This window comes from Callorhinus ursinus, unplaced genomic scaffold (genome assembly GCF_003265705.2).
Source record: "Callorhinus ursinus isolate GAN/ISIS: 27379988/994484 unplaced genomic scaffold, GSC_fseal_2.0 scaffold9, whole genome shotgun sequence".
Classification (NCBI taxonomy): domain Eukaryota; kingdom Metazoa; phylum Chordata; class Mammalia; order Carnivora; family Otariidae; genus Callorhinus; species Callorhinus ursinus.
The window spans coordinates 18,942,735-18,957,460 of NW_027397071.1; the positions used below are offsets into that span (position 1 = coordinate 18,942,735).

Genomic DNA, 14,726 nt, shown 5'->3' on the forward strand with positions numbered 1-14,726 from the left:
CAAGAAGGAGATAAGGACTTAACTTGCAGGGACTCTGTGACCATGGCTATGGGGTTTTGATCTCATCCTGATGGCAAGGGGAGACTGAAGGAATTACACCTGGAACTGACATGAGATGGAAACGTCCCATGCTTTATGTGTTTTAATATGCTGCTTCTTTAGCTATAATGTCCCTCTTAAGAAGAGTTTAAATTCTGAAAAATGGATATCAGAATCATAAAACTTCATATAGCTATTTACTATAAAACAGAAGCTTAGATATAAAATGATAAGAGAAAGATAAAGTAGGCACAGAAGTTACCCTTACATCTGTGCTGAATAAAGTTAAAATACTGGAATTTCAGATGTTGAGAATAACAATTGTGTTTGCCAGTCAAGAGTCTGCTTTGGTCCATTTGAGAAAAGCATGCCAGTCATTCTTAATGGGCTCTGCAAAACCCTAACCCTGTCTTTGCCAAGACTCTCATATAATAGTTACATGATAAGCCCCACTGTGCTTCACAGTAAATCAGGGAGTTCTGCAGCTAAGTTTCACAATAAGCCTTGCTATATTGAACAGTAAATCATGGAATTCCTCAATAAAGTTACACACTAAAACTCCCTAGCTTATTTATTTATTTTTTCTTTATGGTATTATCTCCCAGCGGTGGATAAAGGTCAGCAATATGGCTTCTGCTCACCTGTTTCCCATTATTTCTTTGGTGTACACATTTTTAGAAAATGCTTCATGTCCCTCCTATCACATCTAGAGAACGGTGAATACTAAACTTGACAGAAACCCAAAAGATCTCAGAACTGGAGTCCACATTGATGGCTTGGTGTGGATGGGAATGGGGGTGTGCAGAAAAGGCGTGTGAAGCGAGAACTCCACAGAAGAAGCAAAAACTATGAAGCCTTAACATACATTTTGTTCCTGCGGAATCAATGGAATATGAGGTAACAGTAACATCAGTAAACATTCTCTAATGATAATGTAATGTTTAGAAATAATTATTTTGTCAAAATGAAGTTTTGTTTCCCTAAAGATATTACAGACATTACTTAATGCATACCCAAAGATACCCAGCACTTTATCCAAGTGTGACAGGATAGTAAGGGAGCCTGGGAAAAAGAGTAACGATAGTCTGTCCCCTTTCCCTGCCTCCTCCCCGGGATACAGAATGATCACAGAAATAATAAACTACACTACTAGGCAGCAGGAAACACCGACCAGCATGAATTTGTGGACTAGTGAGGCCTTTTATCACAAGAGTATATACACTTCGAGATAGATTTCATTCTGTTTAGTTACACATAACTCACATGCACAAATATGGTAGCATAAAATAAATACAGTATACTAGATATGAATATGGCAAACTAGTGTGCACTCAAACCTTACTAAGTCTCAAATGTAATTATCAATTTAAAAAATTAGATATTACATCTAGCCTCTCAGAAAAGATTTGCAAGCAGAGTAATGCATTGCCTGCTCATATTACTAAAACTTCATTACTCTACAAAATAGCCTACAGTACATTTGTAAATATACTATTATCATAAATAATTAAACCCAAACAATGCTGGTCAAAATAAATAACCAAAGTACATTTTGTACTTTAATAATCTTGTTTTGACTGTGGGTTTTTTGGGAATTTTGGGGGAGTTTGTTTTGTTTGATTCTTATCTGCTTAAGTGTTAATTCCCTCAAATTGGTAACCCACATTTTTTTTCTCAGTTGTCAATTAAATTTAATAAGGACATACTGTGGAGACAAATGATCTTATGTAAAATACTGTTAGTGCAGCAGTACAAGAAAGAAACTTAATAGGAATTTCAAGTTTGACAAATTCAATGGTAAACACATTTTTACCTAGAATGTATGTGTGTATGTTTTTTTTCCTATCATTTATAAGCATGCCCCGAAAACCCAGTCCATTTAAGTGAAGGTCTTTAAAAAGCTTCTACTGTATTTTTATTCCAGAAAAAAAATAATGTGCTTAATTTCAATGATCCACATATAGGAAACAGTAATTAGGAGACATGCAACGAGATAAAGTTTCAGCTTTAGTATTACATATCTCTCTGATTTTCTGGATGGATGGAGGGATAGATGGATGGACAAAGAGATGCTCTTAGTTGACAAAAACAAAAATAATCCAAAAAAAGAAATAAGTACAATTTGTTCGACATCTAATGGGTCAAGATCTGACCTATGTGTGATATACATAATCTTTAACCTTCATAACTACACATCAGTCACATTTTTGCACATGGTCAAACAGGTCCAGGGAAATTAATTTTTCTAGGCTCACATAGCTAATGAGAATCAGAGCCAGGATTTAATTTAAATTTGTAAGTATCTAGGTACAAAACCTGTGTCTTTCCCCTATACTACACTTTCCATTAGATGTGAGAAAGTGGTCCCACGGTCTTCCTCTGAATAGATCAGATCTCTTAAAGATGGACCAGGGCCTCCTATTAACAGTATGGCTCCAAAGACCAGTGGGAAGACAAATTCATTTGCTTTCCTTTATTTGACGGGCTGGTTGCTACAAATTACATCAAAAAGGGAGGCTGAGTTATTTGGTGCTCCTATTTAATAGTTTTCTTCTAAACAGGGTGCTTACGGTACATAGTGAAAACAAACAAAAATAAACCACAAAAGCAAAATAGAAAAAAAATGCATCACATCCTACAAAATTTCCTAACTTGGAGAAAGACTTTCTAGTTAAAGAATCTTTTTCTTACATTTCTTCTTTCTTTTTGGTATGTTTAGAGTAGTTAGCTTATCTGTATTCAGATTCAGATTGTTTTCTTAACCATGTGGCTTTGGTGAGAATATGGGAGGAAAGGTGAAATATGTAGAAATTGTTTCTTTAGTAATTCAAATTTCTATGAACTGAGTTGTTTACTCATCTACATTCAAAGCACATTTTTCCTTGCATGCACCACTAGTTCAAAAATAGCCATCATCAGGACACTCCTGGTACTGGCCTAGAATGCAATGGGGTGTTTTTTGCAAGGCTCTTAGCCATCTCTGGAATTTGTAAAAGAGGGCTAGTAGATGTCTTTTTTATTTTAAATTTAATTATTTTCCTCACTGCAACCTCGTAAGCCTAGTGAAAGTTTCACTGCCGCGGATGATGTCTGGCTACCTGGGAGTCTCACACTACTTTCGACTCTTGGCAATGCGATGAAAATCTCCTCTACCTCAAGAGGTAATATGAGGTGAAGAGAGGACTTGATCCTTGTCATCCCTTACTTTAAGAATTAGATCCCAGGAGCAGTATTTGGAGGTCTGTGCTTCAAAATGAGCAATATCTCAAAGAGTAGATTGCTTCATTAAGTAAACTGAAGACTTCTCTCTGACATTCCAAGTAGTATGTCCCTTGTCCCTTGTATTGAAGAATGTGCACCTGCTGCTATCAGAGGGAGGAAGAGAGGAGTCTGGGAATGTCAGAGCAAAGATCCTTAGCTTAGCACAAGGCAGAAAGGGAAATCAGTTGGGTGTCCACCCACTTCTCAAGTGAGGGGAGTTACTACTGTAAATGACAAGAGCAGACTAGCACCTTTTTAGCACCGTATGTGGACAATGCAGAAGGACTAGGGATAACCAGATTTTCTGGAAGATATGCAATCCCCAGAATGCTTTTAGAAGTATATTTGCCAGGAAGAAAAGAGAGGAGAGATGGCAGAACCAGATGGCAGATCTTAACATCCCTGTGAGCAAGTGGCTTAGTCAATTCCACTTAGATGTGATTGGCCAAAGTCAGTCACGTGGGCAAGCCTGATGTCAGTGGGTGGTGGAGAATATAAAGCTTTTACGGGACGGATAGCAAATCACTGGAAACCATAATACAATCCAGCACAATTTATTTATACATGTTTTATAAAGGGATGGATGGGTGCCCCTGAGGTCTCCTCTCTTGATTCGATAAGAACCTCTGGTCTCTGAATCCTGATTAGCCTCTCTTCAAGAGGCCCCTCGTTTTGGCTGATCTAATTCTGACCACTTTATAACAGCTTTTAGTTTCACAGGTAGAGAGCCTCAGTGCATTGATTTCTTTGTCCTTGCCGCTTGGGGTCCTCTGAGTAGGGGAGCTGCACTAGCTCTGAGCTCAGGCCAATTGGGAAACGTGACTGCAAGCTTCTTCCCACAGATTGTCACTCCCAGGAGCCAAGCCCTTTCTTACCTTCTGGTTGTGTACTGCTGCCCCGCCCCAAAAGGCTCCCAGGACACATGCCATGGTGTCTGCTGGATTCCAAAGGATATTTTCTCCACATCCTGGACTTACTGATTCGTGACTAAAACACCCAGTTGTGCTATTTACATAAACTCCCAGGTTCAGTCCTCTCCGACTCTCTGTCCAGATCCATGGCGTTTAGCACACACCCTAACGCAGACGTTCTGTCACTTGCCTGTGCGTTAAGAATCACACTGGAGGCTTTTTCAAAAGCACACTCCCCAGATACTCTTATTCAGATGGTTTGAGACTGGGCCCAGGAGTCTGCATTTAACAATCTCTGGAGGCACCTGCCGCACTGAGGGAGTCTGCAATGGTTGTAACAGTCTAGATGGCCATCTACTGCAAGGGCAGGAGCCGGAAAATGGCTGCCCAGTGCAGAAGGAGCTTGGGGAGGCCGTGTCCCGGTCCAAAACGGGCATGCTCAGGGGCTGGCTGTACAGTCAGTTATGAGACATCTTAAGCAACGGAATGACTACACTCTCTCCTGCTTGTCTCCACAACACTTCTCAGGAGCAGCTAGTAATGACTCATATCACCAAACCCAAAGGCCTATTCTGAGAGTTCAGACAGCTCCACTTTTGGCAGGTGCTCCAGTTTTAGCCCCTTCTTGCCGGGCTGGTGTGTAATCCTGATTCTACATGAATTCTTTATTTCCTTTGCCACTTCCTTTTCTGCTTCCCACACTCCACACAGTCTAGAAATCCACAGGGTTTTTTCTAGGTCAGCTTTTATAAAACTATAATAGATTTTGTCCTCACTATAAAAGTAATATAACTTACTGTAGAGGATTTAGAAAATGTAGATATGCAAAAATAAGAAAACAAAGACCATCCATAACACTACCACCCAAAGAGAAGCTATGTGCTATTACCTCTTTTTCTCTGATTATATAGTCATATGTTTTTATCAAAAGTGAGATCACATTGTATATTGTGGTCTTGTAACTTGCTTTCAGTACAGTGAACATTTTTCTGTTATATTCTTCTAAAGCATGATTTTTTGTGGCTGTGCTATATTCCATTGTATATTCCATTTATTTAACCAATTCTCCATTATGGGACATTTAGTTTCTACTTGCTTTTAATTATAAACCGAGCTTCAATGAAAAAAATGTAGTATATCAGCCAGAAAGCTTTAAATGTTAAAATTTTCCTTCCAAGCCTAAGTCCTTGCACACAAAGGCCATATTACCTGACTGAAAAAATTAGCTTTGTTATGCCACTTTCCTGCCTTAGAAATCTTTAATGTCTTTTATGCACATAGATGCTTCAGTCTGGCATTCAAAGTGTTTCATTCTCAGGACAATCTATACACTCAGCTTTATACTCTACCTGTGCTGCCCAAATTCATCCACTACAATCATATTCATCTATTCACTGTTCCTTGAAAACCCGACTGTTCTCATTTCCATAGCTTTGTTTATGCCATTTTCCTCTCCTTATTCGTTCTTCACCCTCCTCTTTGCTTCCTTCAAGGGTGCAGAGACTCCATAAAGTCTTGTGTGAACTCACACCCTTGAACAGGTTTCTCCCACTTCTGAGCTTCTGTAGTATTTAATGTCTGGGACCCTCATTTGGTCCTTGCTACTTGCTGCCTTTTGTTGTTTATCTTTTTGTAAACAGTTATATTCTTTCCTGAGATTTTTGTAAGCATTTTTCTACTCAAGGCTATCACTTTTCTTTTTTGTTGTTAATTCCCCTGCTTCTAGCACCTAGCACCTATGCTAGGTGCTCAGTAATGCTCAGAAAATTAATTTAAACATTTCTAATAGTTATTAAGTTCAGTTTGACAACCACTCTTTCATGTAATTTCCAAAACAGCTCTGAGAGGTGTGTAATATTATTGCAATTTTACATGTGGGGGGAGTGAAGCTCAAAGATGAAAGGACATGCTAGTAGTATTTACACAATCCAAAGGACATTGTATCTGTCTTGTTCACCTCTAGATTTTGAATGCCCCACACATTCCCTTGCACATAAATAATTTCTTTGCAATAAGTTTGTGATAATGTTGAAGTTCTGTTTGCCTCTAAATCCCAGGATCTGTATTTATGATATTGAAGAGTTTACAGATTTGGTAAATTCTAACATATTTGTCATGCAGAAGTAACTTAAACCTGGTTTGCTTCTCATGAAATTTGAAAGAAGTCTTAACTCTAAACAACAGGGAAGTACTAGAAGAATTTCCTGTCCCAACAGGGGATATAAGACAAATATATGCAGCTTCAATATTGATTTAGGTCACCATTTTCCAAAATTCCACCCAAGGAACTTCTGCAGGATATCATTAAGTGTTCTGTTTCTTACCTTTCTTTCATTCTTTCTTTGTTGTGTGTGTGGTTGGGGTGTTCTGCAATCAAATGTGCTTGGGAAATGGCTGGTTTAAACAGTCTCTTTATTATGCCCTTAAATGTGCTAAGACAGAGTATGAGGTCTGTCCTTCTCCAGGGATGGACATAATAAGGAGCATTTCTCAACAGAATTTAGTCATAGAACCTTTCTCTCACAACTCCAAGATTAGAAGTCCATAAAACAGGCTTTGGGAAACAGAGTAGAATTATATATGCGATATTTCTTATGGAATCCTATAGGAAGTATGGGTGTGCTGTGATCAATTCCTAAAATTAAGAATACTGTCAAAATAGATTATCTGTATGCTCTTTAGTTTATTGGAGGGATTGGGCAGTATGACCTGGGTATCATCCATGATAATATTTATACTCTCATATCTTGAGGCTTAATATTTTCTGCTTCATTATCAAGTTCTCTTCCATTCATTTAGGGATCTATTCCAAGTGAGACAACTCAGATGTATGTTTACTGTGTGCAGCGAGTATTTATTGTGCTTTTCTCACAACAGCCCCTTCCCCATTCTTCTGGTATCAGCATCCAATTTCTTTGGGAAACTCCTCATCCCTGTGTGATTCTACAGGGCCTACCAAATACATGGCTATGGGCTGAGCAAGTGACACAGGCCTGGCAAATCAGAATTTACATTGACCTTGCCAGTAATTAGTCTAGTAGAGGGCAGGTAATCCAAGCTAAGCCAATCAGAGTCTGTCCCAAAGCTCTTTCAATTTGGACTGGAGAAGAGGTCTTTCATGTTATGTTCTAGAAGCTGGAAAATTACGTCTCTAGGAGCTACCAGTAACCACATCTCCCATATATCAACAAATGAAAAAGAGACAGCTAACCATAAGGAAAACTAAAGCTGTTCAGAGACAAATAGCGATGAGAGGAAAGGAGAGAAGAACAGGAGAAAGGAAGCATGAGAGAAAGAATAAGCACATGCAAAAGAGAGTGGGAGAACAAGGGCTGACATTTTCTGAATTTCTGCTTTTGGTCCTACCTGAAGCTTGTGTTACCTTGGACTCTAAGTTACATGACTCAATGAATCTTTTTTTTTTTTTTTTTTTTTTTTTGCCTCCCTAGCTTAAGTTAAGCTACCTGTACTAACAGCAACAACAAAGCTGATCAGTACAACATCAGGGCGGTTTTACATAGTGCGCCAGGGAAAATGCATTTTCTTATTTAATCTGGTAGGTATCTTGGTCCTGAGGGTCAGTGTGAATGACAAGACACTGTAAGTTTTTAAATTTATAAAATAGTACTATTAAGACAAGACCTTGAGAAAAAATATAATCCAACTCCCTGATTTTGCAGGTGAAAAAACCTGAGGCACAGAAAGCTGAAGTGACCTGTCTAAAAATGTAACATCAACTGAAGTACCACAGCCAGGATTCCACTCAAGTCCATGTTCTTTTCCATTGTAATGTATTTTCCAGTTTGGTCCTCGTCTTGTTCCCTCCCACAATGAGAGTGAGTAGGACATGGCACTGTGTATTGGGAGGCTGTTTATGTTGGTAGAGAGAATATTAGAGTTAGAGCAAAAAGTCTGAGTTTGAATCCCAGGCGGGTCTGTCATTTCCTTAGGCAAGTTACTTAACCTCACTGAACCCGAATTCTCTTACACAGAAAATGAGACTAATAATATATACCCTGCATAACTCAAATGATGATTTTTGTAAAAGCACTTTGCAAACTCTACAACACGATTCGAGAGGTATTCTAAAAATTCTTCTCTGTCATCATAAATATGCTTTATTTTCCTATTTTGTAAAATGAGGTTCTTATAACCATTTCAGGGGCAGTTACCCCTTTATCCATATAGGGTAATGACCTTATATTTTGCAGTAACTATTTCATCTTACTTTCACACTGAGAAAGTAACCTAATAGCCATAGGGTATGCTTAATTCTAGATGTGTATTTCAGGATGGTAGTATAAACACATGCTACAATTGATAGGACCTATCCAATTTTTCTGATCCATATTCCTGAGGGGCAGGGTCAATTGACAGAATTTTGCTTTCTCAACAACCCCAGCACACTGATCGAGGCTTGATTTTTCTAAATAAAAAGTCATTTTTATTGAATTCTTTTCTACTATAAAAATCAGCAATGATAATTCTCCTTTTAAGATTAGCAGAGGGAGGATGGGGTGCAAGCCCTCAGCCTAAATCCCCTCAAAAAACTTTCATTCATATATCTCAGTCTCAAATTATATAACCATAGAAAAACTTCAGGATATGTGTACGTGGGGAGTAGGCAAATTTCATTACTGTTTCCGAGAGCAGTTGCCTTTTCCACAGATTATTCCTCTCTATACCAGTAACATCAGAATTGACTTTGTGACTTCCTTTGACCAATAAAATTTAAGCTGAAGTGACACATGACACTTTTAAACAGAAGCTCTAAGAACCATCAAGTGATTCTGCACTCTTTCTTTTTCCCTCTGCCATGACGCTAACAACATCTCAGATTGAAGATATTCCTTCAGCCCAAGTCCCAGAGTAAAGAGCCAACCCTCAGTGAAGATGTAACATAACTATGAAATACACCTTCATTAATGTGAGCCTCCACATTCTGAGGTCTTTCGTTACTGAAGTATAACTTAGCCCAAGCTCCCAGACACAGTGTGTGAGGATATGTTAAATATACTGAGAGCTATCACACATCAGAGATATTTCCTTCCCAGCACAGATAGAGCAACTATAACATAAGAAAGAAACCCAAACAAGAGGAAAGTAAAGAAACATACTCTAAGGAAAGTACATGCTTGTCAGTAACTTACTGCTCGTCCTTTTCATACTTCAGTTTATTTTGAAATAGATAAAATTCGAAGACTCTTAATGACGATCCTAAATATTTTACAACTTCCAGTTATGCAATAAAGGTATCCAAGCCCCGCTAAGTTGAACACTCTAATACCAATCCAAAGACACTCTTTAAAGTGAAAAATAAATCATAATCACTCATTGGCAGTATTGACTTTTATTGTATTTTACCAGAAAGAGTAACTGAAATTGCCCTTGTGAATTCCCCCACCATAAATTCCTTCACTGGGCCACCTTTCCTCTCTCTTGCAAGTACATTTGTACAACGTCATTTGGCCATCAAGAACTTCCTCCAAAGTTTTACTCACCAAACGGCATGCAGATTCTAATGGACAGTAAATTTAAAATCCAATTTGAATAGTTATCAATTTCACAATGTATATTTGATTGCACTATTATCTGTTCTTTGTCTCTCATTAAAAAGTAAAGGATGAATATGCTTTCCCTGCCCCCAGAAGAAAAGTGATTTAAAACATAAAGTACAAAGTTTGCCTCAAATGCCCTTTAAATTGTGTATCTCCAAGAAAATCCTCAAATAGAAATAATGAGGAATATGTGAAACAATTTCCAGTATAAGCTAACTTACTTCTTAATCCCTCTGTCCAGTGGCATAGTATCAGCTCGCCACAAATTATGCCTGGTTTATACAATTTAGGCATATTGCATTCTAATTTGTTTATAGATTATATCAAGGAAAAAAACATGGAATCATTAACGATAAAGAAGCACCAACCCTCTGAGCTCCTTTGTTGTATTTATATCTCAAGAAATTGTGTCTTTAGTTGCGAATTAAAAATGAGTTGTCAGGTTCCCTTAATAATTAATGTTGAAATGAACAACTGTTTCAAGTACAACACATTCTATTTAATGTTAAACAGCGTTATATTTACTGTAATTCCACCTTTCATCCTAATGTCAACTTCTAAATCTTTAATGCTTTAATCATGCTTCTTGTTCTGATATCCCTTGTGAGTTCCTCAAACCAATGCCCACTCCTTTGCGATAAGGTGGGCATTTTATGTTGCAAGGGTTAGTCAGCAGCAATTGTTAATTATTAAGGAAAACAAAATGCAGCTGCTGGAAAATTGTGTTTGTTCCCAGCAGGGCATGTTACCTTTAATCTCTACTGACACCGAGGCAAGCAAAGTCATAAAAGGGAGATAATGCATTTCAAGAACATGGCCCCACAGAAAATTAAAGAATTTCCTATAAAATTAATGAGCCTAATTACCAGATAATGTCTGCAGATGCCTTTCAGTAAGTTATCCGCCTTTCTGATAGAGAGCTGGAAAGAGGGGAAACCATGGAGTGAGGCCCCAAGGAGCAGTTCAGGGGCTGGATGGGTGGAGCCAGGAGAAATGAAAAGAAAGTCAAACTTTGTTCCACAAGGCTTCTGTTTCTCCTGAACAGATGAGAGGATGAAAATTGAATATGCAGTAAGCACGTGCTGTCTGCGAGGTCATGCTCTAGGTGATGTGTATTACGGCTCTGTCACTGACCGTGTTTGGGGCCTGGAATGATCACTCACCTGAGCTTTCATTACCTCACCTTTAACATGGGTTCTTTTGAGGATTAGTTTAAGATATCTTGTGTGAAGCACTTAGTACAATGCTTGCAACGAATCATGCACTCAGTCTTACCACATAGTTATTTAATTGTCACTGTAATTCTGAGAATGCGATACTATTATCTCCACTATCATTACCTCTCAATTCAAACAACTAGTATGTAAAGAATACAACATGTGAACTTGGATCTCTCAGGCTACAAAGACTGAACTAAAATTATGTCTTAGATATGTTAGATGGACCATTCCCCCCTAAAACAGATGAATAATTGAATATTTACTCCCCTCTTCAGTGGGTAAATTTCGTTTCTAACTTAGTGTTTATAGAAATTCAAGTGGGGAAGGGGGCTATATGGCAATTTCAAGGAGAGCCTCAATGAATAGACCCTCAACGTGGCCTGAATTTCCATAATATATAAATGTCTACTTTGCTCAAAACCTACAGCCTCATAGTCAAAAGCCACAATTATCATCCAAAAATGAATCCTGAGTAGTAAAATAAGGGCAATTGTACAAAGCCTAAAAATGCTTCAAAAAGTTTCTCAGAGTTAACTGCACTTCATAGTGCTTCTGGGGAGGGGGTTATTATGGGGACAGACTCCTTCAGAGTCAGAAATTGATAAGAATCCTCAGAATAGTCCTAAGGTAAAATATTCCATAACCATTGTTGGTTCATAAACCACTTTGAAAATGTGTTGAATCCTATGGCTATTCAACTGAGAAAAAAAATGCATATATGTACTTCAGGTTAAGAATCTGATTTGGATTTTGCTTTTGACCCAGAGAACTTTAAGAGTCTAAAGTCTAAGTTAGATTCTTTGAAACCTAAATCCGAGACAACTATAAGCCAGAGCAAGTCTTTTTATACTAGCCTCAGCTCATGAGGCTTCCCTGGGGATTTGGGTTGACCCTGATGTGCTCAGGGGTCCACAGCTAGTTGTTGAGTGATCACTGGGAGGCTGGGGATGCCAAGAACACAGTATCTGCTCAGAATTGAATTGGCACTTACTGCCCTGGGATATCTGGCCCAGCCTAATGGTGAGGACCCCTCAGAAGCTGTATCTCTTCAGCCCCTCCACATATGCTGGTCAGATGCATTACTCCTAATAGTAGATCTTACATGAAATATATCTTAATATGAATTTTCTGTTCCCATGAGATTAAGTAGATATGAAGGCATTTTTATAAATTATCAGGTACTATATGCAAACCATAGTTAAAATTCCTTGATCTTTTTATTTCCAGAGAAAGTGGAGAAAAGACAAGGAAATTGGTCTTTTCCGTTATTTCATGTAATACTTATAGCAACCCTCAATAATAATTCTGTTTTACATTTAAGGAAATACACATCATAAATGTTTAAAAGTTTCTCCTTAATATCCTAAAAATGTTTAGCACATTTCTCCGTGATGCAAAGATTAAATAAATTGCTGAGGTATGAAACTTGGGCAGAATATTCCTTAATGAAGATATTCCTTACCGACTTTAGATTGATGTTGTGCCAATAAGGGGAAAACTGCATTCAGCAGCTGCACTTTCTCAGTTGTAGAAGAATATTCCATAATGATCAGAACCTGTGTTAACACAACAGGACAACAAATCTTAGTCATTAAAATCATAATCTTCCGATTCAGACACACCTGGATTCAAATCCCATTTCCACTTACTAAGTGTGTGACCTTGGAAAACTTACTTAATGTCTCAGAGCCCCATTTGCTTCATTAATAAGAGGGAAACATATTTCTCATGGGGCTGTCATGTAGATTAAGGGAGAGATGCAGGTTAAGTGCTTAGCATAGGTCTGATACAGAGTAAGCCATCTGTGTATGTTATCATTTGTTCTCCCATTTATCATGTATTTATTACATACCTCTTATGAATCCCTTTACTGTTTGTGGAAAATTGACATTCCAAGGGGGTTGAAGTAACCCATCATAATAGGCCACTCTTTCTTTAGTTTTAACCCCTTTTTCTTGAGCTTTCTCCCTTGGCTCTACTTCTACTCACACTGCGCATTTCTTCCTTTCATTTCTCCAAACAGAGCAGGCTTTCCCTTTTTTCTTAAGGGGAACAGAGATAAATAAATTAATGCCAAGTACCTGCCCTGATGACCTCAATGTAAATAAGGCCAAACACCTGCCCTGATGTCCTTAATGTTTAGTGAGACAGAGCAGAAAACGTCAGTGTGATTACCTTACATGGGGTGCTGCTGGGGCCCAGGGAAGGAGCAGAGAGCTCATCCCCTTAGCTGGCATGGGTGAGGAACTACAGGCGGTCTAACACAAGAAGCAAAGTATTATGTACAGATATGCTTGCCAGTGAAGCTGAGTGAGGTAGTCACACGGCAAACCATGAAGGCATGAAAACCTCAAGAAACTAGATTTCACTCTGAAGGAAATGAAGAATTAACAGTGTGGGGAGGGAATGATGTAAGGGAGAGGGAAGTGTAGAACTGATGACTTTCAAGGGTGAGGCTGGAGTCACAGAGGTGGGGAGCACCAGCCCTGCGCTAGATGTACACACACGGAAGAACAGATTTAGGGAAAGAGAATGACTTCAGTTTGGAACACTGATCTGGAGGTGTGTAAGGATACTGAGAGGCCCTGGCTTCTTTTTTTCTAACTAAAAAGGGAGTCTTGAGATATGGAGCCCACTATTTGTGTCCCAAGCCTACCATAATAAAGTACAACAAACTTGGGGGCTTAACATAATAGAAATTTATTCTCTCACAGTTTTTGAGGCTAGAAGTACAAAATCAATGTGTTGGCAGGCCATGCTCCCCTCTGAAGGCTCTAGGGGAAAATTGTTCTTTGCCTTTTCCTAGCTTCTGGTGGTTGTCAGAAATCCTCAGTGGTCTTAGCCTTGTAGATGAATCACTCCTGTCTCTGCCTCCATCTTCACAGGGCATCTCCTCTCCTATGTCTTTGTGTCCAAATTTCCCTTGTCTTACACAGTTACCAGTCATTGGGTTAGGGCCCACCTTAATCCAGCATGACTTCATTTAACTTGGTTATATCTACAAAGACCCTATTTCCAAACAAGATCATCTTCATAGGTTCAAATCCACACAAATTTTGGGGTGACACTATTTCACCCAGTAAAACCCCTGCATCCCATTTGTGAGGGTGTCATCAGTGGCTGATGGGCTTTGAGGACCCAAGGACACCATGCACACCACCTATGCAAGACTAACAGTTGATAGTAAAGGTCACCAGAAGCACAGAGACCAGAATGAGCAAGAGCCTGCCTAGTAGCATAAGAAAATCTCAGCCTGCCCTGTCCATCCTCTTGCTTAAACTGAGTAGACCTTAGGAACAGGGATGTCCCAGAGGTTTATGTAAACCCTTGGAGTAAGAGAGGGAAAGTAAGAGGGTTGACTAAAGCCACTTAGATAGTGGAGGAGAGAGTTTTGAATGAAATATGGGATTAAGGTTATAAATAGATGAGGCTAAATTTTAATAACTGTCACTGGCTGAAAAGTTATGGAACCTTCTCAGATGTCATGGGGGAGCAAAAAGAGAGACTTAACATAGTAAAGTGGAGTCAATTACTGGAAAATAAAATTCACATCCACACCCTAAAATATGGATAGAAGGCTCCTGTGATTACAGGCATTCGGGAGGTGTCTAATTAGGCTGAGAAGTCACAATGAAGTCATGGTCAAAGGCCTTGACTGAACTCATGGGAATAGAAGATACCTCTACTAGGCGATCTAGTGTACCATTTCTATGAAGCAGGACCTAAATGTAGCCACA

The 14,726-nt window shown here is 38.8% G+C and overlaps 1 protein-coding gene across 1 annotated transcript in view; it reads right to left on the reverse strand.

The window, feature by feature from the left end:
• LOC141373456 (uncharacterized) overlaps window positions 1–14,726 on the reverse strand; it is a 322,863-nt gene that overhangs the window by 28,857 nt on the left and 279,280 nt on the right. Inside the window, exon 3 of the mRNA XM_073896817.1 lies at window positions 12,452–12,545. The gene's annotated coding sequence lies outside the window, so the exon portion shown is untranslated. The remainder of the gene's footprint in view (window positions 1–12,451; window positions 12,546–14,726) is intronic.